This window comes from Fukomys damarensis, unplaced genomic scaffold (assembly GCF_012274545.1).
Source record: "Fukomys damarensis isolate Sample0158 unplaced genomic scaffold, DMR_v1.0_HiC HiC_scaffold_16, whole genome shotgun sequence".
NCBI classification, from domain to species: Eukaryota; Metazoa; Chordata; class Mammalia; order Rodentia; family Bathyergidae; genus Fukomys; species Fukomys damarensis.
The window spans coordinates 82423796-82451001 of NW_022900928.1; the positions used below are offsets into that span (position 1 = coordinate 82423796).

The following is a 27206-nucleotide window of genomic DNA, read 5'->3' on the forward strand; positions in this document are numbered from 1 at the left end:
TCTGAAACCTTGCCCTGCTGCCTATATCCAGCACAGATCTGAGGCCTTGACTCCCTTTTCCCACCCACCAATGGGAGCAAGGACATGTCTTGCTGTGGATATTGCCTCTGCATGGGTAAACAGAGGGGGTCTCTGGAAAGGGGAGTACACCTCACAGACCCACACAGTATAAAGCTAGACAGAGAAAACTGAGACATGCTGGACTCCAAAGCTACAGATCCCGGAAGGAATACAAATAATTCTTTTTCTCTGTTTTTGGACTTACTTACCTTTTCTGTCTTTGTTTATTCTTTTTCTTGCTAATTTTTTCTCTTTTCCTTTTCCTTTTTCTATTTTATTCTTCACGTCATTCCTTCTTCTTTTCTTTATCTTCTGTATCTCATTTTTTCTGTTACTTTTATCTAATTCAATAAATATCCTTCTATTCCATAATGGAATTCTTTGTCTCACTTTTCTTTCCTTTTCATAGCCCATTGTTTAAATTTTCATTTTTTTCATATGTGCAGAGTTTCTCTTATATGCAAAAGCTAAAGTATAAAAAGGAGAAAAATAAAAGGTAGATCTTCGGAAGTAGGAAGAACTTCAAATGGGAAGTGAAAATAGGAAGCAGGGGAAGGGAAGGGAAAGGGGATGTTAAAAAATAAAGAAATGAAGTGGAATAGAAACAGCTTTTGCAAATGTGAAGAATAAGAAGGGTTGAAGGGAAGAGAGGAGAATGGGAAAAAAGAATTAAGGTATGTGATGTACAGGTACAAACTCCACATGATGTATGTGATCATTATTTATGGCACATATATATTAATAAAAAACAAATTAATTTAAAAAGTGTTTATAGAAATAGTAGCAGAAAACTTTTCCAAATATTGGGAAAGAATTAGACGTACAGACAAGTGATGCACATAGAATCCCAAACGGCCATAGTCAAAAGTGAACCTGTCTACATTATATGATAGTCAAAATCTCAGAAGTCTAACAGAGGAACTGAATCTTAAAAGCTGTTAGAGGAAAGCAGTGAATCACTTATAATATGTTCAGGGGCCATTTCCTCTTCAGAATTAAGGAGTATTTTATTTAATCTTACATCATTGCCTTTTCTCTTTTACTTTCCTTTTTAGTTTTATTTTAGGATTCCCTATTTTTAATGTTCACACAGTGATTTCTTTAACTGAAATACCAAATAGTTTTTCTGGTGTGAAACACTATCATAGTACACAGGATCCTAATGAGATAATTAATAATGTGAAATAGGAAGTAAAGGGCTAAAGGTGTAGGGAAAGTTGGAAGGGTGGGGGAAAGGTAATAAGGGAGAGGAAAAAATATGAGAAATTGAAAAAATGGTAATAAAGTGTTGGTAAATGGGGAGGGGATGAGGGGGTGAAGGGAGGACAGGGACAAGGGGAAAAAATGAGAATCAAGACCTATTATGTAAAGGTACAGGATCCCAATAATGAACGTAACTGTATTGTATACCTAGATTGTACCAATAAACTCAATAAAAAGAAAAAAATGCTAGAAAAAAAGGTAAACTTATTAAATTACAGCAGACTTCTCAACATAATCCTTAAAGGCCAGAAGAGCTTGGAGTGAAGAATTTTAAGCCTTAAAACTTCCAACCAAGGTTTATGTACCATGAAAAACTTTCTTTCAAATTTGGTGGAGAAATAAAGTATTTCCGTGACAGAGAGCACTTCAAGAAATTCGTGACCACTAAATCAGCACCCCAAGACATCCTCATGGATATCTTAGAAATGAAGCCAACAGTGCCAAAAAGTCTAATGAAATGAACACACCAGGCAAGATGAGCAGTTAAACAGAGGGGCTGGGGAAGGAAATCAGCAACTGAAAAATAATGCAATGGCAGGAATAAATAAATACATTTAAGTAATAGATGTGAATGGCCTCCATTCTCCAACTGAAACACAGATTGACAAGATCAAGAAACAAAAACCAATGATATGGAAGAAATGCACAGATTAAAAATCAAAGAATTGAATGCAATATTCCACACAGGAATATGGAATATGGAAAAAAACAGGAATAGCTGTCCTAATTTTTAGGCAAAGTGGATTTCAAGCCCAAAATGAACAGAAGATGTTGGTTAAGGGAATAATCCAACAAGAAGAGATAACAGTTATAAATAAATATGCACCAACCACTGGCATACCTAATGCATAAACCAAACAATACTGGACATAAAATATCAGATAAACATCAACACTATTATATTTCTGCACCTTAATACCATACTGTCATTATGAGACAGATCAAATAGACTAAAAGTCAACAAAGCAATATCAGAAGAGAACCATCCCTTAGAAACAAATAGACTTAATAGATATATAGACTGTTCCAAACAGCAACAGAATACACATTCTTTTCAGCATCATCTAAGACTTTTTGGAAAATAGACCACATGTTAATCCATAAAACATGCTTAAGTAAATACAAAAGAATTAAAATTATCTCACACATATTATCAGATCATAGCACAATGGCACTAGAAAACAATGGAAAATAAAACATGAATGTCCAAACAGGTGAAAATTAAAATATAATCTTGAACAATTAATGGGTCACAAAAGAAATCAATGAAGAAATTAGATAGTTTGTAGAATCAAAAAATAATGCAATTACAAAATAGCAGAACCTATGGGATACAATGGAAGAAGTCCTAAGAGGGAAGTTTACAATTGTTAATTCCCATCAGAAAAAGAGTGAGCCCAATTAAAAACCCATTGATGTACCTCAAGGACTAGAAAAATAAGAACAATCCAATACAAAGGTAGAAGAAGGAAGAATACTGTAAAGATCAGAGGAAAGATGTATGAAATTGACACTATAAAAAATACGAAGAGCTAATGAGTCATTAGTTAACAATGAGTCAACTGTTTTTTTGAAAGAATAAACAAAACAGGCAAACCCATAGCCACACTTATCAAAAAAGGAAAGAAAAGACTCAAATCAATACAATTAGAAATTAAAAAAGCAAAATTACAATGGTTACTACACAAACACGGAAGATTTTTTAGTAAGTACTTTGAGAATCTCTCTATATATATATTTTTGGTGCCAGGGATCAAACTCAGGACCTTGTGCTTGTGAGGCAGGTGGTGGCACCACTGAACTAAGTCCCCATCCCAAGAACCTATAATTTAAAAACATGGAAGACTCAGAAGAAATAGATAGATTCCTACATATATATGAACTACACATGCTGAACCAAGAAGGCTTTTTAAAACCTGATAACCCATGGGCTGGGGATTTAGCTCAGCGGTTCAGTGGCCTGCCTTGCAAGTGCAAGGACCCGAGTTCAATCCCTGGTACCAAAAACAAACAAACAAAAAAAAACCCAAAACAATAAAACCTGATAACCCAATATCAGGCAATGAGATGCAAGGAGTAATAATAATAATAAAAAAAGAATTACCAAGAAAAACTAGTCTAGGTCCAGAAGTCTTCACTCCTGAATTCTACAAGTATTTTAGGGCTGGTCTAATACTAATATTACTCAAACTCTGTAATGAATAGAAACAGAAAGACTACTCCCAAAGTCACGCATGGAAGCTGGTATTACCTTGATTCTAAAACCAGAAAAAGACCCAACCAAAAAAAGATATCTACAAGCCAATTGCTGCAATGAACAAAACACCAACAAAGAGGATTCAACAAATTATCAAAAAGATCACCCATCATGACCAAATAGGATTCATTGAGAGATGCAAAGATGATTCAAAATCCTCAAATAATAAATATAATTAAGGGCTGGGGATTTAGCTCGCACCTGGTGGCACCACACCTGCCTCACAAACACAAGGTCCTGAGTTAGACTCCCCGTACTGAAAAACAACAATACAAAACAAAATAAATATAATAAATAAACAAAAACAAGGAAAAAAACCACAAGATCATCTCAAAGGGTAGAAAAAAAGCCTTTGACAAAATCCAACATCCATCCATAATAAAAATCCTAAATAATATAGGTATATAAAAACCTTATCTCATTGGGATAAAAAAAAATTATCGCAAACCAATGGCCAACATCACATTACATAGAGAAGAAGCTGAAATCTTTTCCTTTAAAATCAGGAATAAGGAAAGGATATACACTATCACCACTACTTTATCACCACTATGTTTAATATAGTTCTCAAAACATTAGGCAGATAGGACCAGGGATGTAGCTCAGTGGCACTTTTCCTGCCTAGCAAGAGCAAGGTCCTGAGCTCATTCCCTCATACAGAAAAACAAACCCTCAAAAAACATTAAGCAGAGCAGTCAGGCAAGAGGAAGAAACAAAAGGGATATGTATAGGAAAGGAACAAGTGAAATTATCATTATTTGCAGATGACGTGATCTTCTAATAGAAGACCCAAACACTTCCACCAAATTCTTAATAGGATACAATGTCAGCATACAAAAATTCATAGTATGTGCTTCTGTATATCAAGAATAAATTAACCAAGAAAGACATCAGGTAAACAACACCTTTCACACAAGAGTAAGAAAAATTAAATACCTAGGAATTTAACTGTGGAAGTGAAAGACTTCTACAATGAATACTATATTATTCTTTTAAAAAGAGATAAAGACTATCAGAAAATGGAAAGATATCCACTATTCTTGGTTAGACAGAACCAATGTTGTCAAAAATGGCCATACCACCAAAACTGATATATAGATTTAAAGCAATCACAATGAAAATGTCAATAGCATTTCCCACAGAATACGGGGAAAAATTCTAAATTCATATGAAACCAGAATAGACTTAGAATAGCAAAAGAAATTCTGGGCATTACAAGAGTAATGCAGGAGAAATCACAATTCTGGACTTCAAGTCACACTATAAAGCTATAGTAATAAAAACAGCATGGTATTGGCATAAAAACAGACATGTGCATCAGTGGAGCAGAATAGTGGATGCAATCGCTTCTCGGCCTTTTGGCTAAGATCAAGTGCAGAATAGTGGATGCAACAAGAACTCTAAACATATTTACCTATCTAGATTTTGACAAAAAGTCCAACAACTTACACGGGAGGAATGATAGCCTCTTTAACAAATGCCGCTGAGAAAACTGGCTATACATCTGTGGAAGCTTGAATCTAGACCCAAAACTCTTACCGTGTAAATAAACTAAAATCAAAGTAGATCAGATATTTAAGTATTAAAACAGAAACACTTAATCTACTAAAGATAGAATAGGTAAAACCCTTGAGACATAGGCAAGGACTTTCTGAACAGAACTCCAAAGGCACAAGAAATAGCACCAAGAATCAACAAACTGGATCATATCAGATTAAAAAACTTCTGCACAGAAAAGGAAGCTACCAACAGAGTGAAGAGACAACCTACAGAATGGAAAAAACTGTGTCCACTATTCCTCAGACAGAGGACTAGTTATCTAGAACATATAAAGAACACAAAAAATTAAACCCACCAAAATAAAAGACCCAATCAGAAATTGGGCAACTGAAATAAATAGACATTTCTCAGCAGTACTAATAGCCAATAAACACATAAAAAGTGTTCAACATTAGGGAAATGCAAATTAAAATAACAATGAAATTCCATCTTACTAAAAGAATGGCCAACATTAAGAGATCAGATAGCAACAAAGGATGGAGAGGCTGAGGGAGTGTGCATGACAAGGCACTTTTTCATTGTTGGTGGGAAAGTAAACTAGTGTAAACACTGTGGAAGTCAGTATGGGGATTCCTCAGAAAACTAATATTAGAAATGTCATATGAGCCTTCTATTGGCCTTCTAGATATCTTCCCGAAAGAGTTAAAGATATCATATTACAGATTATATATATATATATATATATATATGCATGTTTGTAACAGTACAATCCACAACAGCTAAATCTTGGGAGCAGCCTATATATATATATATACATTGATATATATATATCAATGTAATACCACTATACAATAAAGAAGGATAAACTTAAGTCATTTGTAGGAAAATACATGCACATTAATGCCATAATGTTAAGTAAAGTAAGTCAGGTATACAAGCTTAAATGTTGGATAATTTTTATGTGATATCCAATATATAAAGAGCAGAATGAAAGATAAATAGTAGGAAAAAAGAGATAGACGAGGGGGAGGTAAAGTAGGGAAAAATACAGCCAGGAGAGAAGGGAGGTGAGGGGAATGTAAACAGAATTGAGATGTGATATGTACATGTACCAACTCTTCTTGATGAATGTAATTATTATGTACTGCAAACATACTAATGAAAATTAAAAATTAAAAAAATGTGAAGTAGAAAAGTCTGCTATTACTCAGCAAGCAGGGAAGTTTACATAACTGTGATTTGGATGGGAAAACCTCTGCTGTGAGTAATGGGTATCTGGGCCTCTGTCATGCATTGATTTTGACTGGGAATTGTCTGTTTTCATTTGAGGATGGGACCCCCAAGCTGAGCAATGAAAATAACATTAATCCAAAGTGTGGGATATTGCAATATGCCAGAAAGAAACAAATAAAAAATTAGGACATGTTATACTTTAGATCAACAATGTATCCCAAGAGCTTTATGTGCTCAGAGGCAGGGCTTTGGAGGGTGATTGAATTATGAGGGCACTACAGCTTATTTGATGTTGGGAGGTGGGGTCTGGTCAGAGGATGTAGGTCACTGGGGTTGTGACTCATTAGAGTGTCTCTTTCCCTGTTCCTCCTTTCACTGTCTGCTTTCTTATTGTCATGACTTGGTCAGATTTCCATCACCAGAGCCTTCCACCATGACTTTGTACCCTGGAACTAGCCAACTATGAACTAAAGCACGAACCCAGCCAGGAATGGTGGTGCATACCTATAATTCCAGCCCTTGGAAGGCTGAGGCGGGTGTATTGCTGGGAGTTCTAGGCCAGTCTAGACTACGTAGTGAATTCAAGGCCTAACCAAAACTACACAATGAGACCCTGTCTCAAAAACCCCAAATCAGTCAATCAATCAATCAATCAATCAATCAATGATGGGCCAAAATAAACCTCAGTCTTAGTTACTTCCTCATTACTAGGACACCATACCTGATAGTCACAAGGTAAAGGAGGAAAAGTTTGAACTCAGTTTATAGAAGTTTAAGTGCACAGTTGATTGTTTCCAAGGCAGGAAGCATGGCAAAGGAGAAATAGAGCATGATATGGCAGGCAGGAAACAGCAACAATGAGCCTCCCTTTTCCTCTTTATTGCCTTATTCATTGGTGCCACTCACATGGAGGGTAGATATTCTGTCTTCAGTAAATCCATTCAGCCACACTCAGAGCCACACCAATCTAATCAGTGGACTGATCTAGTTATTGCATACTCATAACCCATTTTCACACACTATATCCAGTTACCCCTAAAAATCCCCACCAGTGAGTGCATGCAGTTCTGGGAGACATCTAGATACAATCGTAATAACTTCTCCTCTTCTAAGTTGTGTGTATTAAGTATTATGTTCCAGTTACAAAAAAGTGAGGATTCCCACTGAGGATAATGTCTTTGCTGATATCAAATCACATTCTGTGTGTTCTTTATGAGCTACACCTGTTCTTTATGAGCATGACAAACAGGAATGTTGGGGTTCTAGGTATTGAGGGTGATAGCACAATGGGGAAGAATTAATGACAATTAATAAAGAGCTACATGACACAAAAGTCAAAAGATGAGCATGACAACATGGTAGAAGAACAGGGAGATTTGAAAGAGTGAACTCTAAAATTAACATTAGTAATGCTAAATATAGACTCACATGGGCCAGATAAACAGCTGACTAAATGCAGCAACAAAGTTTCTCTTACCCAGAAGGCTGTCCAGGAGGTGAGAAATAATGCCCACAAGAGAGAAGTTAGATGTAGAGGAAGGGCTGGAGATTTAATCCAGTGGTTCTGCTGCCTGCTTTGCAAGCACAAGGTCCTGAGTTCAATCACCAGTACAAGAAAGAAAGAAAGAAAGAAAGAAAGAAAGAAAGAAAGAAAGAAAGAAAGAAAGAAAGGATATAGAGGAAGGCTGGAAAGTTGCATAGTCAGCAGCGTGAGCCTGAAAGGGGAATGGGAAGATGTGGTCCTCACTGAGATGGTGGTACAGATTTAACCAAATGGATGGAGGGCTTGGCTCTTCAGATGGAAGAAATATAAGCTCAGTAATCAAAGAAATGTTATGTTATAGGCTGAATCCGTGTTTTACAGTATCAAATAGTTTTTGAGCTTCTGAGATCTGGCAGACAGAGTTCTGGGGCCCCCTTTCCCTATGATGTGAGTGTCCTAGTCTGCTTTTAAAATTTTCATATTATGAAAAATAAAAGAAATTTTCATAACCAATTAATAGAATAACAATAGTTATTGAATTGTATATCATTATCTTCAAAATAGTTACCCAGTACAAGATACAAATCAGAAATAGTTTTACAAAAAAACCAAAACAGATGACAACATAAACTTTCTTTTCAATGAACTAAGATAAACTACAAGTATAAATAAAATAAACTAACATATATAGAAATATTTTTGAAAGAATGGAATATGCAATTTGGTGATGTGTGTTAACTTGTCCCTACTTGTTGCTTATCTTTTTTCTATTTTGCTCTTTACTTATATACAGTGTTTCTAATATAAAAGAAAACATGGAATATTTGAATTTGTGTGTCTGACTTATTTCACTTAACATTATGTTCTCAAATTGCATCTATTTACCTACAAATGCCTCACTTATCTTTCTTTATGACAGTATAGTATTCCATTGTGTATACATACCATATTTTCTTTATTCATTCATCTGTTGATGGATTGTTTCCAGGATCTTGGTATTATAAATTGTGCTGTCATAAATATAGGTATCCATTTATACCTGTAATATGATGATTTTGACTATTTTGGGAAGATACCTAGGATGAGGATAGCTGCATCAAATAGAATTTCGACTTTTAGGTTTTTGAGAAGTCTCCATACTGATTTTCATAGTGGATATACTAGTTTACATACCACCAACAATGTACTATAGTTCTTTTTTCTCCATATCCTTTATAGAATTTATTAGTAAATTTTTTGATGATAGCCAGTTTTACTGGGTAAGTTGGTATATCATTATAGTTTTAATTTGCATTTCTCTGATGTCCAATGATTATGAGCATTTTTTTCATGTATTTGATAGCCATTTGTACTTTTCCTCCTGAGAAGTGTCTGTTCATTCCAGTTGCCCATTTTTTGATTGTTTGTTGTTTCAGGAGGTCTAATTTTTTGAGTTTTTTATGTATTTTTGATATTAGTCCTCTGTGGAATAGCTGGAATAATATTTTTACCACTCTGTAAATTGTCTCTTCATTCTGTTGCTTATTTCCTTTGGTGTGCAAACATTTTTAATTCATATCATGCCATTTGTTGATTCTTGGTATTATTTCTTGTGCCATTGAGGTTCTATTCATAAAGTTCTTGCCTCACGACTATGCCTTAAAAAACTGTACCTGTTTTATCTTCATCAGATTATATTTTTCTATTTGAACATTTAGATGTTTGGCTTATTTTTATTTTAACTTAGTATGTGGTTAGACATATAGGTGTAGATCCAATCTTCTGCAAACAAATATCCAAATTTCCCAGCACCACTTATTATAGAAGCTATCTTTTCTCCAGTGTATATTCTGGGCTCCTTTGTCAAAGATCAAATAGCTGAATGTGCCTGGGGTTATTTCTGCTTCTATTGTGCTCTATTGATCTACAAGCCTATTTTTGTACTGGTATCCTGATGTTTTAATCACTGTAGTTCTATAGTATAACTTCAAGTCTGGGATAGTGATGCCACCTGCTTTGTTTTTATTACTCAGGATTGCCTTCGCTATTCTGGATCTTATGATTCCACATAAATTTTAGGATTTTATAAGTCATTAAGAAATGATATTGGTAGTTTGAGATTGTATTAAATCTGTATATTGGATTTGGAAGTGTAGCCATTTTGATGATATTTGTTCGCCCATTCAGGAAAAGGGAATATTTTTCCATTTTATGGTCTCCTCCTTGATTTCCTTTTTAAGTCTGAGTAATTTTCACTGTAGACATCTTTCACTTCCTTAGTTAGATTGATACCTAAGTATTTAATATTTTTATGCTGAAGCACTATTTTTTTTCTTACTTTTTTGGGTGAGTTCATGATTAGTGTAATAAGGGTGCTTTAGATTTTTGTGTGTTTATTTTGTATCTGCTACACTATTGGATTTGATTATAAACTATAGGAGTCATTTGGGAGAGTTTTGGGTCTTGTAGGCAAAAGATCATGTCTTCAGTAAGTAAAGATTTTTTTTTTGGTGGGGGGGTACTGGGGATTGAACTTGGGTCCTTGCGCTTGCAAGGCAGGACACTGAACAGTTGAGCTAAATCCCCGGCCCCAAGTAAAGATACTTTGATAAAAAAGAATCTATCCCTAGATATATAATAGTGAAGATCCCAGAAATTCAACAGAAATACAAAATACTACAAGCAGTTAGAGAAAATAAATACATTACATGCAAAGAAAGCCCATCAGAAGAATCACAGCAGACTTTTTAACACAAGCCCTCAACTCAAGGAAAGCCTGGAGTGAGGTATTTCAAGCTTTAAAAGAAAGCAACCTCCAACTTAGGCTGATGTATTCTGCAAATCTATCTTTCAAAACTGATGGAGAAAGATACTTTCATGACAAAGAACACCTGAGAAGCTTCATGACTACCAAGTCAGCACTCCAAATAATAAAATATCCTAGAAAAAGGCAATGAAGGTCACAACTCCATGATGTCCAACAGAGCAAATAAAACAAACAAGAATTTAAAGGGAGAGGGAGAAAAATAAAAAAAGAACCAACAATAGGAAAATAACATGAAAATGATAAGTGAAAACATATGTTATAACCATCAATATCAATAGCCTCAATTCACCAATCAAAAGAAATAGACTGGCAGAATGGATTAAGTAGAAAAATAAAATATGCCATATACAAGAAACACACTTACTTAAAAAAGAAACTCCTAGACTGAAAGTAAAAAGATGAGAAACAGTTCTCCATGCAACAGGAACCTGGAAAAAAGCAGGGGTAGCTATCTTATTTGCAGCCAAAGTAAATTTCAAACCAAAACTAATTAAAGAGACAAAGCAGGTCACAACATCCTTGTAAAGGGAAAATCCAACAGAAAGAGATTACAATCATAAATATATATGTGCCAAGCACTAATGCCCTCAACTATACAAAACAAATATTAAGGGATGTGAAACACCAAATAAGCAATAATACAACTGCAGTTGGGGACCTCAATACCCCATTGTCACAAATAGACAGATCATCTAATAGACAAAAAATCAACAACAAAATTCTAAAACTAAACCAAGCTTTTGAACAAGTGGACTTAACAGAGGTCTATAGAGTGTTCCACCCCACAAAATCAGAATATACATTCTTTTTGGCTGCACAGGGGACATTCTCCAAAATAGACCATATGCTAGCTCATAGAACATTCTTAAGTAAATGTAAAGGAATTGAAGTAACCCATGTATATTATCAGACCATAGTGCAACTAAACTGAGATCAATAACATAAGAAACAGTAAGAACTTCACAAACATGAAAATTGAAAAACATTCTCTGAACAACCAATCAATCACAGTAGAAATTAAAAAAAGAAATTAGACACTTTTTAAAATTTAATGATAATGCCAGTACAACATATAGGAATCTATGGGATACAATGAAAGCAGTTTTAAGTAGGAAATTCATAGCAGTGAATGCCCAACCTAGGAAAACACAGCAAGCTCAAATAAACAACTTATGGTGAATCTTAAGTTCCTAGAAAAAAGAAGAGTAAGAGAAACACAAAGCTCACATAAGAGAGGAAATTATGAAGATCAGAGCAGAAATCAATGCAATGGAAACTAAAAGAGTGATACAAAAAGTCAACAAATTGAAGAGTTGGTTTTTTGAAAGAATAAATAAAATTGATAAACCTTTGGCCAACCTTATCAAAAAAAAAAAAAGGAAAGAAAAGGCTCAACTTCATGCAAGCAGAATGAAAATGATGAAGTCACAACAGATCCAGAAGAAATTCAGAAGATCATCAATACTTATTTCAAGAAACTGTACTCCAATAAAATGGAGAACACAGAAGAAATGGACAGATTTTTAGATACATAAGAATTACCAAAGTTGAATGAAGAAGATATAAACATTCTAAACACCCCAATTACAATCAGTGAAATTGAAAATGTAATAAAAAATTTACCAACAAAGAAAAGTCCAGGTCCTGATGGCTTCAGTACTGATTTCTACAAGACATTTAGAAAAGAACTATTCCCTTACTCTTTAAATTTTTCAATGAAATAGAAAGGGAAGCAATATTTCCAAATTCATTCCTAGAAGCAAGTGGCAAGTGTTCCTTTGATTCCCAAACCAGGGAAAGACCCCCCCCCCGCCAAAAAAAAGACTTATAGACCAATCTCCCTAATGAACATACATGCAAAAATCCTTGATAAGATACCGGCAGACAGAATACAGAGGGTCATAAGAAGATCATACACCCTGATGCAAGAGTGTCTCAACATATGTAAATCAATAAATATAATACACTGTAGTAACAGCATCAAGAACAAAAATCACATGATCCTCTCAATGGATGCAGAAAAAGCATTTGATAAAATTCAACACACATTCATGGTATAAACCCTGCAGAGAATTGGAATAGATGGTCTTTATCTTAATTTGATAAAGCCTCTGAAAAACCAACAGCCAACCTCATACTAAAAGGTCAAAAACTGAAAACCTTCACATTAAAATCAGGAACAAGACAAGGATGTCCACTTCCACCACTTCTGTACGTATATTTTTGGAAACATTAGCCACAGCAATTAAACAAGAGAAAGAAATAAAAGCAATAAAGGTATGAAATGAAAAAAAAAAGCTGTCATCATTTGCTGATGATATGATACTACATAAAAGACCCCAAAACTCCACCAAAAGACTTCTAGACTTAATTGACATTTTCAGTAAAGTAGTTGGATACAAGGCAAACACTCAAAAATCCATAGCCTTCTTGTACACAAGTAACAGACTCATTGAGATTGAAACTAGGGAAACAATCCCTTTCACAATAGCATCCAACAAAATGAAGTATCTAGGAATCAATCTAACATAGGAAGCAAAAGACCTCTTCACTGAGAAATAAAACACTCTGAAAGAAGAGATTGAAAAGGATATAAGAAAATGGAAATATTAAAAAAAAAAAAGAAAATGGAAAGATATCTCTTGTTCCTGGGGAGGAAGAATCAATATAATGAAAATGGTTATACTTCCAAAATTGCTATACAGATTCAGTGCAATCCCTTTTGAAATCCCAACAGTACATGTTACAAATCTAGAGAAAATAATCCAAAAATTCATTTCTAATTGGAAGAGACCTAGAACAGCAAAAGCAATTCTAGGCAACAGAGACATGGTAGGAGGCAACCCCCAACTTGAAACTATACTACAAAGCCAGTGTGATAAAAACAGCATGGTACTGGCAAAGAAACAGACCTGAGGATCAGTGAAACAGATGAGAAGATGCAGAAACAACTCCTGACTTACTCAGCTACCTCATCTTTGACAAGGGAGCCAACCATCTTCACTGGAGGAAAGATAGCCTCTTTAACAAATTGTGCTGGAAAAACTGGATTTCAACTTGTCACAGATTAAAACTGGATGCATTATCTTTCACCACGCACTAAACTAAAATCCAAGTGGATTAAAGATATTAATATTAAAACAGAAACACTAAACTTGATGAAAGATAAGTTAGGTAGAATTCTTGAAGATATCAACATAGGAAAAGATTTTATGAACAAATCCTCAGCACAGGAACTAGCACAAAGAATCAACAACTGGAGTCTCATCTTTTTAAAAAGCTTCTGCACTACCAGAGAAATCACAAGCAGAGCTAAAAGACAACCCACAATAGGAAAAATTTTACCAGCTGTTCCTCAGACAAAAGTCTGCTCTCTAGAATATATAAAGAACTCAAAAAAACTGACCCCCCCAAACATAATGACTCAATTAAAAAGTGGGCATCTGAAATGATCAGACATTTCTCAAAGAAGTAAAAGCAGAAAATAAACATATGAAAAAATTTTCAACATCACTCGTTGTTCAAGAGATGCAGATGAAAACAACACTAAGATTCCACCTCATCTAAGAAAGAATGGCTGTTATCAAGAAATCGACCAATAACAAATGTTGTCAGGGTAGGGGAGATAGGAACCCTTCTTCATTGTTGTTGAGGGTGCAGACTGGGTCAACCACTGTGGAGATCAATATGTGTTGGAGATAATTCACACAACTAGGATTGGAAGTCCCATTTAACCCAGCTATTCCTCTGCTGGGTATCTTCCCAAAAGAATTAAAAGTATTTTACCACTGTGATATATGCACACCCTTGTTTATAGCAGCACATTTTGTAATAGCTAAAACTTGGTTACATGCAATTGCCCATAAATTGGAGACTGGATAAAGAAGATTTTTTAAAAATAAAACTCAGCCATAAAAAATGAGAAACTAGAGATATTTATAGCTACGTGGATGCACACTGAGGCCATGCTCTTAAGTGAAATTAATAAGTCACATGTGTAAATACCATATAGTTTCTCTGGTGTGATAAACGAAAAGTATAGATAAGGATCAAAATGTATGATTGATAATGTGAAATAGGATAAAAAGGTCTAAAAGTGTAGAGCAAGTGGGAGGGGTGGGGAAAGGTTAAAAATTGAAAACAAAAAATGTGAAAAGGAAAAACATGGAAAAAATGTCTTCATAAAAAGGGAAGGGTAGAAGGGGTGAAGGGAATCATGGGGAATTAGGAAGAATAAGAACCAAGATAAGTTATGTAAAGGTCCAAGATCCCAGTGATGAATGTAACTGTATTGTATACCTAAAATGTACATATAAACAATAAAAATAAGAAATATTATGTTGGGCCAGGGATTTAGTTCAGCATTTCGGTGGCCTGCCTTGCAAGCACAAGGACCAGAGTTCAATCCCTGGTACAAAAAAAAAAAATGTTATTATGTTCTATTTCTGGTATTTTAACTACTATTTTGTATGGAGCTTTTTTTTCTGATTACAACTATTTGGGTTTCTATATGTTTCACTTATCTGTATGTTAAATTATTTTTTCTTGTCTGGAAAAATATCTGGCATTACTTCTGTGAACAAGTTTTTATGCCCTTTGTACTGTGTTCTAATTTTTCTCTAACTCTAATTACTTTTACATTAGTTCTCTTTGAGTCATCTAGGAGCTATCTGATCATTTGCACATTCCCTTGTTATTAAGGTATCTCTCATTAATTGATCACTGACAGCCCAGTCCTCTAGATCCAACACTTTGTCTTCACATTGGTCATTTCTGCTCCTACTTTCTATCATGCTTTTAATGTGGATTTCTGTTGGAACTTTCTTATTGGCTCCCATTCTTTCCTATGCTGGACATTCATGTTTTATATCTCTTTAACTCTGCTATTTTGTTTTTAGTATCTTCTCTAGACTCGCTGATCATTTGTTTCATTATGGTCATAATGTGATTAGTTTTATTTTCTTTATCCTCACTAAGTATCTGATAGAACTGTTTCACCTCCATTAGTAGTACCCTTTCAGATCTTTCTTCTGTATAGTTTATGACTTCTTCCCCTTCATTCCTCTGTAGAAAATTTTGGAGAGTCAGAAGTTTTGGGAGACATTTTGTTACCTTGTCTTTTCATGTTTGTTTATTTATTTGTGTTGTGATTTACATAGCCTTTGGCCCAGCACCCTGTGTTTTGGAAGCAAACCATAGTATTGTTTATCACCCCCTAGGAAATCCAGATATTGGCATAAGGAGAAAACCATTGCCGCCCATTATTATGTTACTTCATTCATGTTAGTAAATTCATTGACAACAATGTTATCAAATATCAAGTGGATATTGGCAAACCCCAGGAATAACTCATGAACAGCCCTTTGCCAAAAGAGAGAGGACTCTGATTTTAATGATGACAACTAGCCCTCTTCCACCTTATATTGACTTAAAGCAAATTGGAGCACTCATTGCTACTGGATATTGACAGCAGTGCCAGAGCTCAAATGTACCACTCAATTAAATGCCTTCTCCAGTGTCACCCCTCTGATGATTATTTCCTTCAAACCTCACCTCTCACAATAGAATGCAGGCAACCTAAGGAAATCCTTATTTAGCTCTCACCCTCTCCACCCCTATCTCTGAAGTCTGTGTCTTACCCAGTCTCTGTAGTAGTGTATCCCTTCAGTCTCAAAGCAAAACTCTCCTCCTGGGCATTGATTTCTTCAATCAGATTAGTCTGTTGGTTTTCAACTCTGTTGCCATATGGAGCACTTGGGGACTGGAGGCAGAGTGCAAGCCTCCTGGGTTATCCTGGCACTGGCCTGGGGCTTGGCAGGTGGTTGCAGTGACAGGATAAGGCACCCAGTTCTGGGATCTTCCTGGCATGGGCATGGGGCCAGATGTGTGGCAGCATTGGCTGGCAGCAGGGGCATGCTTTCCAGGTCCTCTTGTGTTCAGCTCAGGGTCTGGTGGGTGGCCCTAGCCTGCTTTTGTCTACTGAGGCTCCCTCCTAATCTGTAGTTTCTAATCACTTAGTCACATGGCCAAAATAGGACAGAATCTTCTGGGAAGCCCTGTAGAGAATGGCCTTATTGTTCGTTCCTGTCCTCTAGTCTCTGCTCCTCTAGCCTCAGTGCTCCTCTGACTGTCCTGAAACTGATCATATTCTCACCCAAAAATATCAGGACATGCAAAGCCAAGGGAGCTCTGGCTTGGGCCCTAGGCCTGGAACTCTCATTGCCCTCACTGAAGGGCACTTTCCTTGTCTGACATCAGTCATTTATACAAAAGCTTCCTTTTAGCCTCTGCAGTCCATGCTTCCTCATGGGGTAGCAGGCAAAGTCCAGGGGAGAGGTTTGCACTGCAAAAGTTCTTTTTAAAAGGAGAAGAAATTCCATCCATCAATCCAGATGAAGGCTCTACGAAAAGTGGTCATGGTTCCCAGATGAGCCAGTGGCACATTTTTCAAGAAGAGGAAAGGGACCTTGGCCAGAGTGAGATAAGGGAATGTTTCCCTAAATGGCCTTGGTCATTCATTACCTGTTTGGCTGGGATTGGGGAGCATCTGTCATGGCAGCCGCAGCACCCTGAGCAGGTGACACTTTCTTCACAGGGTCATGGAGACCCATGAATCACTTGGCTCAGGAATAGGCAAGCCTGGGGAGGAGTGAAAGGAGCTAGCAGCAGAGCCTAGGGTGATGTATAGAGTGGGAAGCCTGGGGATGGGTCTGACACCCTGGTCAGAAGTGGCTGCTGAAAAGGAAGGCAGGACAAAGGCATTGTGCTCTATTTAACTTTTCCCAGAAGCACTCATTGGGACTCATGTGGCTGCTGTCACATGCACCAGCTCATTTAATCCTCACACAAACTCAATAAGGGCTATGTTCGTTCATTATTACTATGAGGATGACAATGTTATTTATTGTCCAAACTAAGGTCCACTGAAGTGAAGGAAGTGTGATTAATAATTATGTTGGGACACAAGATGTCCATCATGATGATTGTAGAGAAACTAATTCCTGAGCTGATATCAAGAAAATGGGCTCAGGGGTACTAATTAATTTTGGCTGAGCTTCAGTGCAAAGTTCAGCAGTAAATCCAGGTGTTCCAGTGCTGAGATTTTAGGTTTCCCTACAGCCTTCAACACCAGGTGTCAGCAGGGTAGAGAAATGCTACCTCCCACTTCCCTGGAAAAGTGCCTCTGAAAGGGCTGCTCGGGCCTGGGCATCCTGGGCCTCCAGGACCAGTGCCTGCTCAGCTAGCCCCTCTACTCCTATGGCCCAGGCTTCTCACCTTCTGGGTCAGACCTGGCCTGGGGCTAGCCTGCAGCCCCCTCCATTCTGTGACCTTCAGGGTCACTCTTGCTGGTTATCCAGGCCACTCTAGCAATCCCAGCTGCACTGAGTCCTGTCACTCTGCACGCAGACAGGCAGCTCTGCAATGCTCAATGTATTTACATTCACCATCTTTGAATGTCACTGTGTCTTCTCCTTCCAACATGGGGCATCTATGTTCTCATGAACTGTGGCTTCCTGAACAGGTCTCCCTTTGTGAGGCTCCTCCTCTCCACATACCACATGTATGTGTATACACATTTATGTAGGCATGTATGTGTATGTGAGTATGAATGCACGTGCTTCTAGAAGAGATGGATTGTGGCAATTTTTCTCATTTCTTCATAACAGCAGTTTCTACTGCTGTTACAGGTTTGAGAGATAGAGTTATAAAAAATATTTTAAGAAACCCATAATCCAAATCTGACATTTTATTGGAGGATCTGAGCAATAACCAAACAGTCATGTGCCACAGAATGAGTCCAGTTCACGATGGACTGGATGTATAATGATAATCCCATAAGATCATAATGGGACTGGGAGACTCCTGGCCCCTGGTGATGTTGTAAGGCCACAGACAGCACAACATGTTATTCACATGCTGTGGTGAGGCTGCTATATCAATACACAGTACTGCCAGTTATACAATAGCTTAGCATTTATGACCATGCATAGTGTAGAATACTTAACACTGAATGACAGTGTTACTGTTTATGTATTTACTATATGATACTTTCATCACTATCGTTGAGTGCACTCTTTCTACTTCTATTAAATTAGCCATAGGGCAGCTTCAGGCAGGCCCTTGAGGGCGATTGAGAAGAAAGCTGTTATCATAGGTGGTAACAGCTCCATGCATATGGCTGCCCAGTGGGGCAGGATGTGGAGGGGACCAGCAGTGAAATTGATGATCTCTACCCTGGGTAGTAGGCCCAGGCTAATTTTTTTTTACAAAAAAAGTTTAAAAAGTAAACAAGTAATAATAATCCTTTCTTAAAAGCCTTTAGAAATATTTTTTCTTGGTACCAGGGATTGAACTCAGGACCTTGTGCTTGTGGCACCACTGAGCTAAATCCCGGCCCCTTTAAAAAATTCTATAAAGATAGAAATAAAAATATTTTTACAAAGCTGTATAATATTACATGTTTATATTTTAAGATAAATATCATTTTAAAGGTCCAAAAGTTAACACAACATAAAGTTTATAAAATAAAAAATTATAGTGGGCTAAGGTTAATTTATCACTGAGAAAACAATGCTTTGTGTGAGTGAGGCACAGCCTACGTGTGCATATGCAACTCAGAAGTGTGCTGCAAGATCCAGGCATCAAGTATCTACCTTGAGACGTGCCCCCACCTGGGGTCCCATTCACACTGTCCCTGAAGCAGAAACTTTACTGAGGTGCAGAAGTCAGCTATGTAGATGTCTTGGGAAGAACTCTCTATGAGTGGTAGGAAGTGTCAAGTGCCAAGGTGAGAATAGCTTGACTCCCTGGAGGAGGGGCTGGGTGGTCAGATATGTAGGAAAGGCAGGTAGGGCTGGGCTTGGTACAGCCTGGGCTGCTGCAGGGTGCTGTGTAGAGTGCTGAGAAGTCCTGTTTGGACTTAGGTGTGGAGGGGAGATGGCCAAGGAGGGAGGTGTTGACACATGGGCAGCACAGCAGCATGCAAGAAGTGAAAGTTACACATTGGGGAGATCATTATGAGAGGAAGCAAGGATGCCTGATGGCTCAGATGTGGACATGGCAGAGTTGCTCCGCTGATTCAGGGGAAATGTATGAATGGCAGTGCTGTGCACAGGGTGGACATGGACCCCTCCTTTAAACACGGAGTGTGTGTGGCAAGCAGGTACTTTTATGACAAGACGGATCTAATGTGGATACTGTGAAGAAGTATGCAGACTGGAATGTGGTGGCCAGGGCCCAGGGTACCTTACCCAGGCAGCTGATCGTGCAGCCTGGCCATGGGAGCTGCACTTGAGCTGTGGCTCACAGACAGTACTGGGTACTTGGAAAGGATGATTATGAAGACTTGAAGGGAGCCCCCAGGAACTGGCGAATTGCCGTGAGCCAGGTAGGGGGAATGGTCCTCTCAGGTTTCAGGGAAGTCCCTGCCTGTGCACCTGGCCAACAGCTCCACTCTAGTCACCTCAGGCCAAGCATCTTCCCTCTTAGACAACTGACAGCCAGGCTCCCCTTGCCCTACCTTCCAAGAGTACAATCTGTTTGCCACCTCCACTCCCAGCAACTTGCCCTGTAGGGGTGACAGGAAAGGGGCACAGAGACAACCACTCCCTGAAGAGGCTGGAGTAGGACATGCTGGTACCATGCAGGTCTGTAAGCTCAGGTGCCTGGGTCCTCGTCCTCTGCAAGATTGGCTTGGCCTGTCTCCCAGCTCTGCCCATCTGATGTGGCTTGCCTAAATGAGAATCATCCTGTTAGATCCCGCATGTCCACAGGAAAGTGGACATGGGGTCCAGAGTTTGCAGAGGTCCAAAAGCGAAAGAGGCCAGCACAGTGCCAGAAATACAGCAAATGCCATGAAGTATGAGCTGCGACTGCTCCTTGTGAATATTAAGGACATGGTGGTGCCTAATATTGAGGCAAGGGTTTTACAAGTTTGTCTGAATTTAATCTTCACAAATATCTTGAGGGATGTATACTACTGCATCGTTCCATTTTAACAGACAAGCAAGCTAAGGCTCAGAGAGGGTCAGTAATTCTGTAGGTCACACAGTTATAAGAACATTTTTGGTTGGTCTGTGTGGCCCCTTCCTCTCTGGCCTTGTGAACAATGAGGGGTGAGGCGTGAGCATGGAGCGCTTCCCCAGCTTCACAGATTGAGAGCCAGGTGTCTTGTCTTGCTTTCTCTGTTGCCCCCTCTTCCTGGGAGATGGGGGAGAGCTTGCTGCAGGGGGCTGTATTTTGCAGTGAATTATAGAATTATGCCTCATGGCCAATATGCTCATAGTGCAGTTAGATGTGATAAAATGGAGCTTGTATTGGAATCTATTATGGTCGCAACATAAATTAATTATAGCCTTTCTGCTAGAGGGAAACTTCATGGATAATTAACACTTGCTGGAGGAGGAAGGAAGAAGGAAGAGCCAAGGACCTGCTGTCCATAAAGGCACCAAGCAAGGGGCACTCGCTGAGGTACTCTCTGATTGTGTTCAGAGACTAACCACAGCCTCACGCTGGCTCTACGAATGGTCACCCAGATCTTCCACACTGCCTAGTTTGCCTGTCACAGGTGCCTGGAGGTAACTTTAGTCCTGTTAGCCAATGAAGAAACTGGAGCTGATGGACTTGCTCCATGTAACTCAGCCGGTAAGGCCCTCGGTCTCTACACTGGAGCCGGGGCTTCGCCTCCACCTCAGCCTCACAGGCTGCAGGCCAAGTGACTCTGTCTGCAGAGCATGACCAGCTCCCCAGGGCCCACCCAATACTCTGTGCAGGAGTTAATCATGGCTCTGTCTACATGAGGCTGAATAAATCTGGAGGCCATGTGCTTTGCATTCATTCCACTCTTCATCACCATAGTACCCAGGAAGCCGCCAGGTGGGCATGCCAGTAACAGTGCTGGTGCCAGAGTGTGTGGACAGTTCAGGGATGGATAAGTCAGAATATTGCCCACTGTGGCTGGGGGGGCTATTGGGCTGGCACCATCTGGGCCTGGTGAGCTGCCCTCTGAGCTCGCTCTAGGGCTGGCTCGGAGAGAGCCTAACCTTACCCAGCACGTTCAGTGCTTCACATTTGTGAATTCTTTCAGTTCTCGTGAGTACCTGGGGCGGTGAACCACATAAGCCAGCTTGTCAATGAGGAATGTGAGGAAGAGGGTATTGAGCAGACTAGGTGTCTGTTGTTCCCAAAAGTTCATGTACTGCAAGTTTTGTCCCCTGCGTGGGTGCTGAGGTGGTGGACATCTTCAGAAGTGAGGCCCAGTGTACAGTAATCAAGTCTGGGGGTGTGACCCTGAAGGAATTTGTGTCTGTCTCACAGGACACTTAGTTCTTGTGAAATCTGTTATGAGGGAGCCTGGCGTCTCCCTCACCCCCAAGTCCTTCCCTGCATGTCCTATCACTGTGATGACAGCTGGCATGAGGCCTGCACCAGTAAGGGGCAGATGTGGTGCCATGCAGCTGAACCTCAGAACTATGAACAAAGCACCCTCAGTTTGTGGGTTGCTCAGCCTCAGGTGTCTGCTATAGCAACCTCAAACAGACAGATGTACCTGCTAGTCAGAACTACACAGCAGACAGGTGAGGCTGCTGGGGCCCAAATCCAGCTGCCCTGGTTTAAAGGTTTACCAAGCTCATGTCAGACTCTGACACCATGGCCCCAGGGATCCCATCTTGGCTGTGGTTGAGACCACAACATCGGAGAGCCCTTTTCCTCTGCTCATGCCCTCTTCTCTAAAAGAAGCACACCCTTTCCCCCTGATTTTCTTTTTCTGTAATGAGGGGCCCATTAGCACAGTGGAGGGACATGGGCTCAGGAGCCAGGAGCTGCACAGAGTGTGTCACCCTCAGGGATTAATATGGTTCCTGCACCTCAGGATCACTAGGCCTGTCATATGGGGTCAGGCAATCAGTGGCACCTACCAGTCAGGAGTCTGTAGAGGTCAGGACCCATGTGACCTGGGTAAGTAGGATAAATGTCACTTGAGTCAATGACAGACACTCGGATGTGTATGTATGTGTATGCATATAGTGCACATGTGTGCTTTACACATATGTCCTTATGTGTGCAGATGTGTATATGTGTGTGTGTAAGGGATAACTTTGAAACAAGCCAAGGTGAGAATGATCCTAGGGGTCAGATGGTAGGAGGGAGCAAAAAGAACATCATGGGTGTGGAGGTCAGCGTGGGTGGGAGAGGAGCCTGAGGCTTGGGTGCCAAAGCCCCTTTCCTCCCTCCCTCCCTCCCTCCTTCTGTTAGCTGTGTTGTGAACACGAGCCAGCAACCTGCACACCTCCTCTGGTCTCAGCTGAGGGTAGGTTGCCTTCTTTCCACAAGATTCATCCTCTTTTCCTTCTCTCTCGTATCTCTCTGCCTAGCCTGAGGCTGCTGTGGGTCCCACTGCTCAGCCATGGTCAAGGCTGCAGAGCTAGCACGGCCAGGGGTCTGCAGCTGTCACTTGCTTGTGCCTGTAAGCTAAGCATAACTTGGTAACATCTGCTTCCCTATTCTCTGAAAAAATTGCAGCTTTATCAGGTTCTCTTGGGGCTGAACTGAAAGCTCAGAAATCTGAAATCTGACCTACTTCCCTCAAAGCATCTTCCTATCTGTTTCTGACTCCCCAGGTCCTGGGCCCATTTCATCTGTTCTCACGCATCCTTGCTGACTGACATCACCTTTTCTCTCTTACTTCCAAGTGCTCTTCCCCTTCCTGTCCCTAAACACACCCTTTTTAGAAATACAGAAGCTTGGGCACATGGGATTGTTTGATGTCCCAAACAAATGGCACAAATCTCCATGAATGCCCCAATTCTGTCAGTCAACCTACAGTAAGTAGAGACACAAAATACAGGATGCAAGCCCTGACTTTGTGTAGCATCTGGTGAAGAATGACCCTTGAAGATGGGCAGAGAGCTGAAAGCAAGGCCAGCTTAGCTTCTCTTCATCCACACCACCTAGGCCTCCTAGTGAGTTGTGATTGACCTTTTCATCCCCTCTTTGCCCGCTGATGTCTCTGGCACACATTGGGTCCCAGACAGTGCCGCCCAGCTAAGCTAGCTCCTCATTAGTGTATTCCATGCTTTCTGCACCAGCCCCACTGCTCTTGTGACAACATGATTGTGTGTGTGTTGTTCTTGTTTGTGTAGTCACCTGTCTTTCCAGTAGACCATAGGTTTCTTGAGGGCAAGGATCACACCAGGGTCTCCATGGGGTAGGCACCTGGTGGATGTTGTGTTTGGTGGTTGAGTAGATGAGTGAGTGAAAATGTGTGGAGCACTGGTAGTCCTATCTGCCTCTTCCTGTGGGGAAACCCTTTCTGAGAATCTCATGCTGAAAAGTTCTGCCAAAAAATCACTGCTTTCTAAAGAGGGAAGGGAAGATAAAAACAGACTCACAGTGGGAAACTTGATAAACACTACTTCAGAGTGGTGGTGATACTTTGCACACTTGGTAGGAGCATTTTACCTAATGGAATCTTCCAGAGATCCATGGCTTTAATCGTAAGCAAAGTATCAGACAAACTTCAAGTTTGTCTACAAAACATCTGAATTATATTCTTCAAAACTGTCAAGATCAACAAAAACATGGAAAGCCTGGGAAATTTTCATAGCCAAGAGGATCCCAAGAAGACACAGAGATAAAGTGTGATACAGTGTTCCAGATGGGGATCCTGAGACAGGTAAAGAACATAAGAAAATAGGAATAAACTATGTATATTAGCTATAGTAATATATGACTATTGGGTCATTTGTTGTGACAAATAAACCACACTAAGATGCTAAGAACAAGAAAGATGGCATGATTAAAATAAAAACTTCTATTTTTGTGATTTGGTAATCACAAACTGGGAAATCTTTGTAAAACGCTTAGCAGACTGGGTATCCAAAATATATAAAGAACTCTTAAAATGATAAGAAAACAAACAACTGGAACATAAATTGGGCAAGAGATCAAGGCGCTTCAGCAAAGAGTATACACAGATGGCAAATAAGGTTATGATAAGGTATTCAATATCACATATTATTAGAAAACTATATATTAAAGCAAGAAGACACTACTATACACTTATTAAAATGGAGTACCACTTTGCCACAAAGAAGGATAAATTCAAGTCATTTTGTGGGAAAACGGATGTACTTTGAAACCGTAATGTTAAGTGAAATAAACCAGACACACAAGTTTAAATATCACATGGTTTCTCTTATAGGAGGAACCCAAAATATCAATAAAGAGCAAAACAAAAGACAAATAATAGGGAATAGGGAAACAGAACTTTCTAAAGTGGGAAGAGGGCCAAGAGTAGGGGGAGGGGAAGGAAGGGAGGGCAGAGGATGATAAAAACAGCCAAGATATGTTATGTACGTATACCAACTCCCCATAAGCAATGTGATGAAATTATGTATTACAAATATATACTAATTGTTATAGCTTGTATCTAGATGTGCCCTCAAAACCTCCTGCAGTCATAGGGGGTGCTTTTCAGAGGTGGCTGGATATAGAGTGTGTGATGCTGGAATCAAGACTGTGTGATTACTAAACTAGTCCACTGCTTGATTTGGCACAGTTCTGGTTAGGATTAAGGGTGAGTGCTACACCCACCCTAAAATAGGTATCCTGCATAAAATATAAACAACAGAAAGAAGGCTCATGTGCTCTCACTCTCACCTGCCTGCTTGCCTTGGAGTGTTTCTCCTCTGTGATGCCCCTCTGCTATGCTGCCCTGCCTTGGGGCCAACCAACTATGGGCTGAAACCTCTACAGTCTGTGAACCAAATGAACCTTTCTTCCTTTAACTTTGGGTGTCAGATATTTTGTCTCAGCAACAAGAAAAGCCACTAAGACCTGTTAAAAAATAAAAACATAACAACAGAAAAGATCAGTCAAGAAGAAAACAGATAAAATCTAGAACACTGGCAACACCAAATGCTAGTGAGGATGTGGAGCAGCAGGAACTTTCATTTCTGGTGGGAATACAGACTGTGCAGCTGCATACTTTGGAAGACAGGAAGTTTCCCACAAAACTACACATACTCTACCATATGATTCAGTCATTATGCTCAATGTTTACATAAAGGAACTGAAAATTTATGCCCACATGAATGTTCAGAGTAGCTTTATTCATAAATTCCAAATTTGGGAGCAACCAAATTGTTCTTCAGTAGGTAAATGAACTGTGATTTATACAGACAATGAAATGTTATTCAATAATTTTTTAAACATGAGCAAACAAAGAGGCATGAAAGGTCTTCAATACATATTAAAGAGTGAAAGAAGCAAATATATACACAGAATTCTAATATATGATTTCCTAGGAAAGACAGAACTCTAGAGACAATTCTGTGGCTACCAGAAAGGGAGGGGGCTGAATGAGTAGAACATAGAGGACTCTGACAGGGAAACTATTCTGTATGTACTGTAATGGTTGATACATGCCATGTCCAAACCCATAGAATGCACACTAAAGAGTGACACTTCATGTAAATCATAGACTTTTTGTTAATAATTATGTATTAATATTGGACCATCAATTATAATCAATATACCATATAAAAGCAAGATAATAATAGAGAAGACTTGTAGGGGAAGGCTTAGGGAATGCATGAACACTGAATTTTCTGCTCAATTTTTCTATAAGCCTAAAATTAAAGTATATTATTGAAAAATAAATAATAAACAAAGATGTTTATAAAAATTGAACTGCAAAACTCTCCATTTACCTCTGTTCTTCCCCTGCTGACTCAGACCCTCTTCAGCTCCTGGACTGAGCCTTTTCCCAAGCTCAGCGGATGAGTGACAGGGAGAAGGAGTCACAGGGACTCAGCTAATGGCTCCAGTGATGGATGCTCAGGGCTCATGCATCTCTGTAATGCACTGAACCTGTTACAGAATTCTAAGAGACAGGACAGACCAAATGGGATTCAGGAGGATTTTATTTAAAGGGTATGCACTGCTAAAAAGACTCTTTGTTCAAAATGAGCAAAAGCACAAAGACAAGAAGGTCCCTTATATACAATCTTTGGTGTGTAGCAAGAAAGTTACATAAACAAGAAACAAAGGCACTTAGTTATTCCCAAGTCATTTTGTTATCTTAGCCTTGAGAGAAACAATGCCCCATGTTCCCAGGATGTCAGGATGTAATAAAACTAATTCACAGCCTTTAGCTGTGAATTGTATCAGTGACAAGACAAGAAGCTATCTCCTCAAAGGAGGAGATGTCTGGAGATGGACTGCCTAGACCATGTCTTCTGTCACTTGGGAAGGATGTGGGGTCACATTCCTGAGGGAGAGGGTGGTGTCAGAGGAGAGTTACCTAGGGTCAGGCAGATTCTTGGAGCAGAGGCTTGTCTTTTTCTGAATTTCTGCCTCAAAACCTCCTCACTCGGATCAAAGGTGAATATTTCTATACCTGACACTGGCTTGGAGTTGTGGGTACTGATTCGATTTCATTGCTTGGTATTGGATTTTTCAGGGTTTTTATGCTTTTGCACTTCAGTTTTGGTAATTCATGCGTATCTAGGAATCTATTTCTTCTGGATTCTCCAATTTATTGAAGTATAGATTTTCTAAGTAATTACTAATAATCGGGATCCATTATGATTTTGCCTTTT

General features: G+C 39.1%; 1 long non-coding RNA gene across 1 annotated transcript in view; it reads right to left on the reverse strand.

Annotated features, from left to right (window-relative positions):
• Window positions 1-26483, reverse strand: part of LOC104874630 — a 79460-nt gene extending 52977 nt beyond the window's left edge. The window contains exon 1 of the long non-coding RNA XR_783798.1: window positions 26316-26483. This is a non-coding gene — a long non-coding RNA (uncharacterized LOC104874630). The remainder of the gene's footprint in view (window positions 1-26315) is intronic.
• Between the last annotated feature and the right edge of the window lie 723 nt (window positions 26484-27206).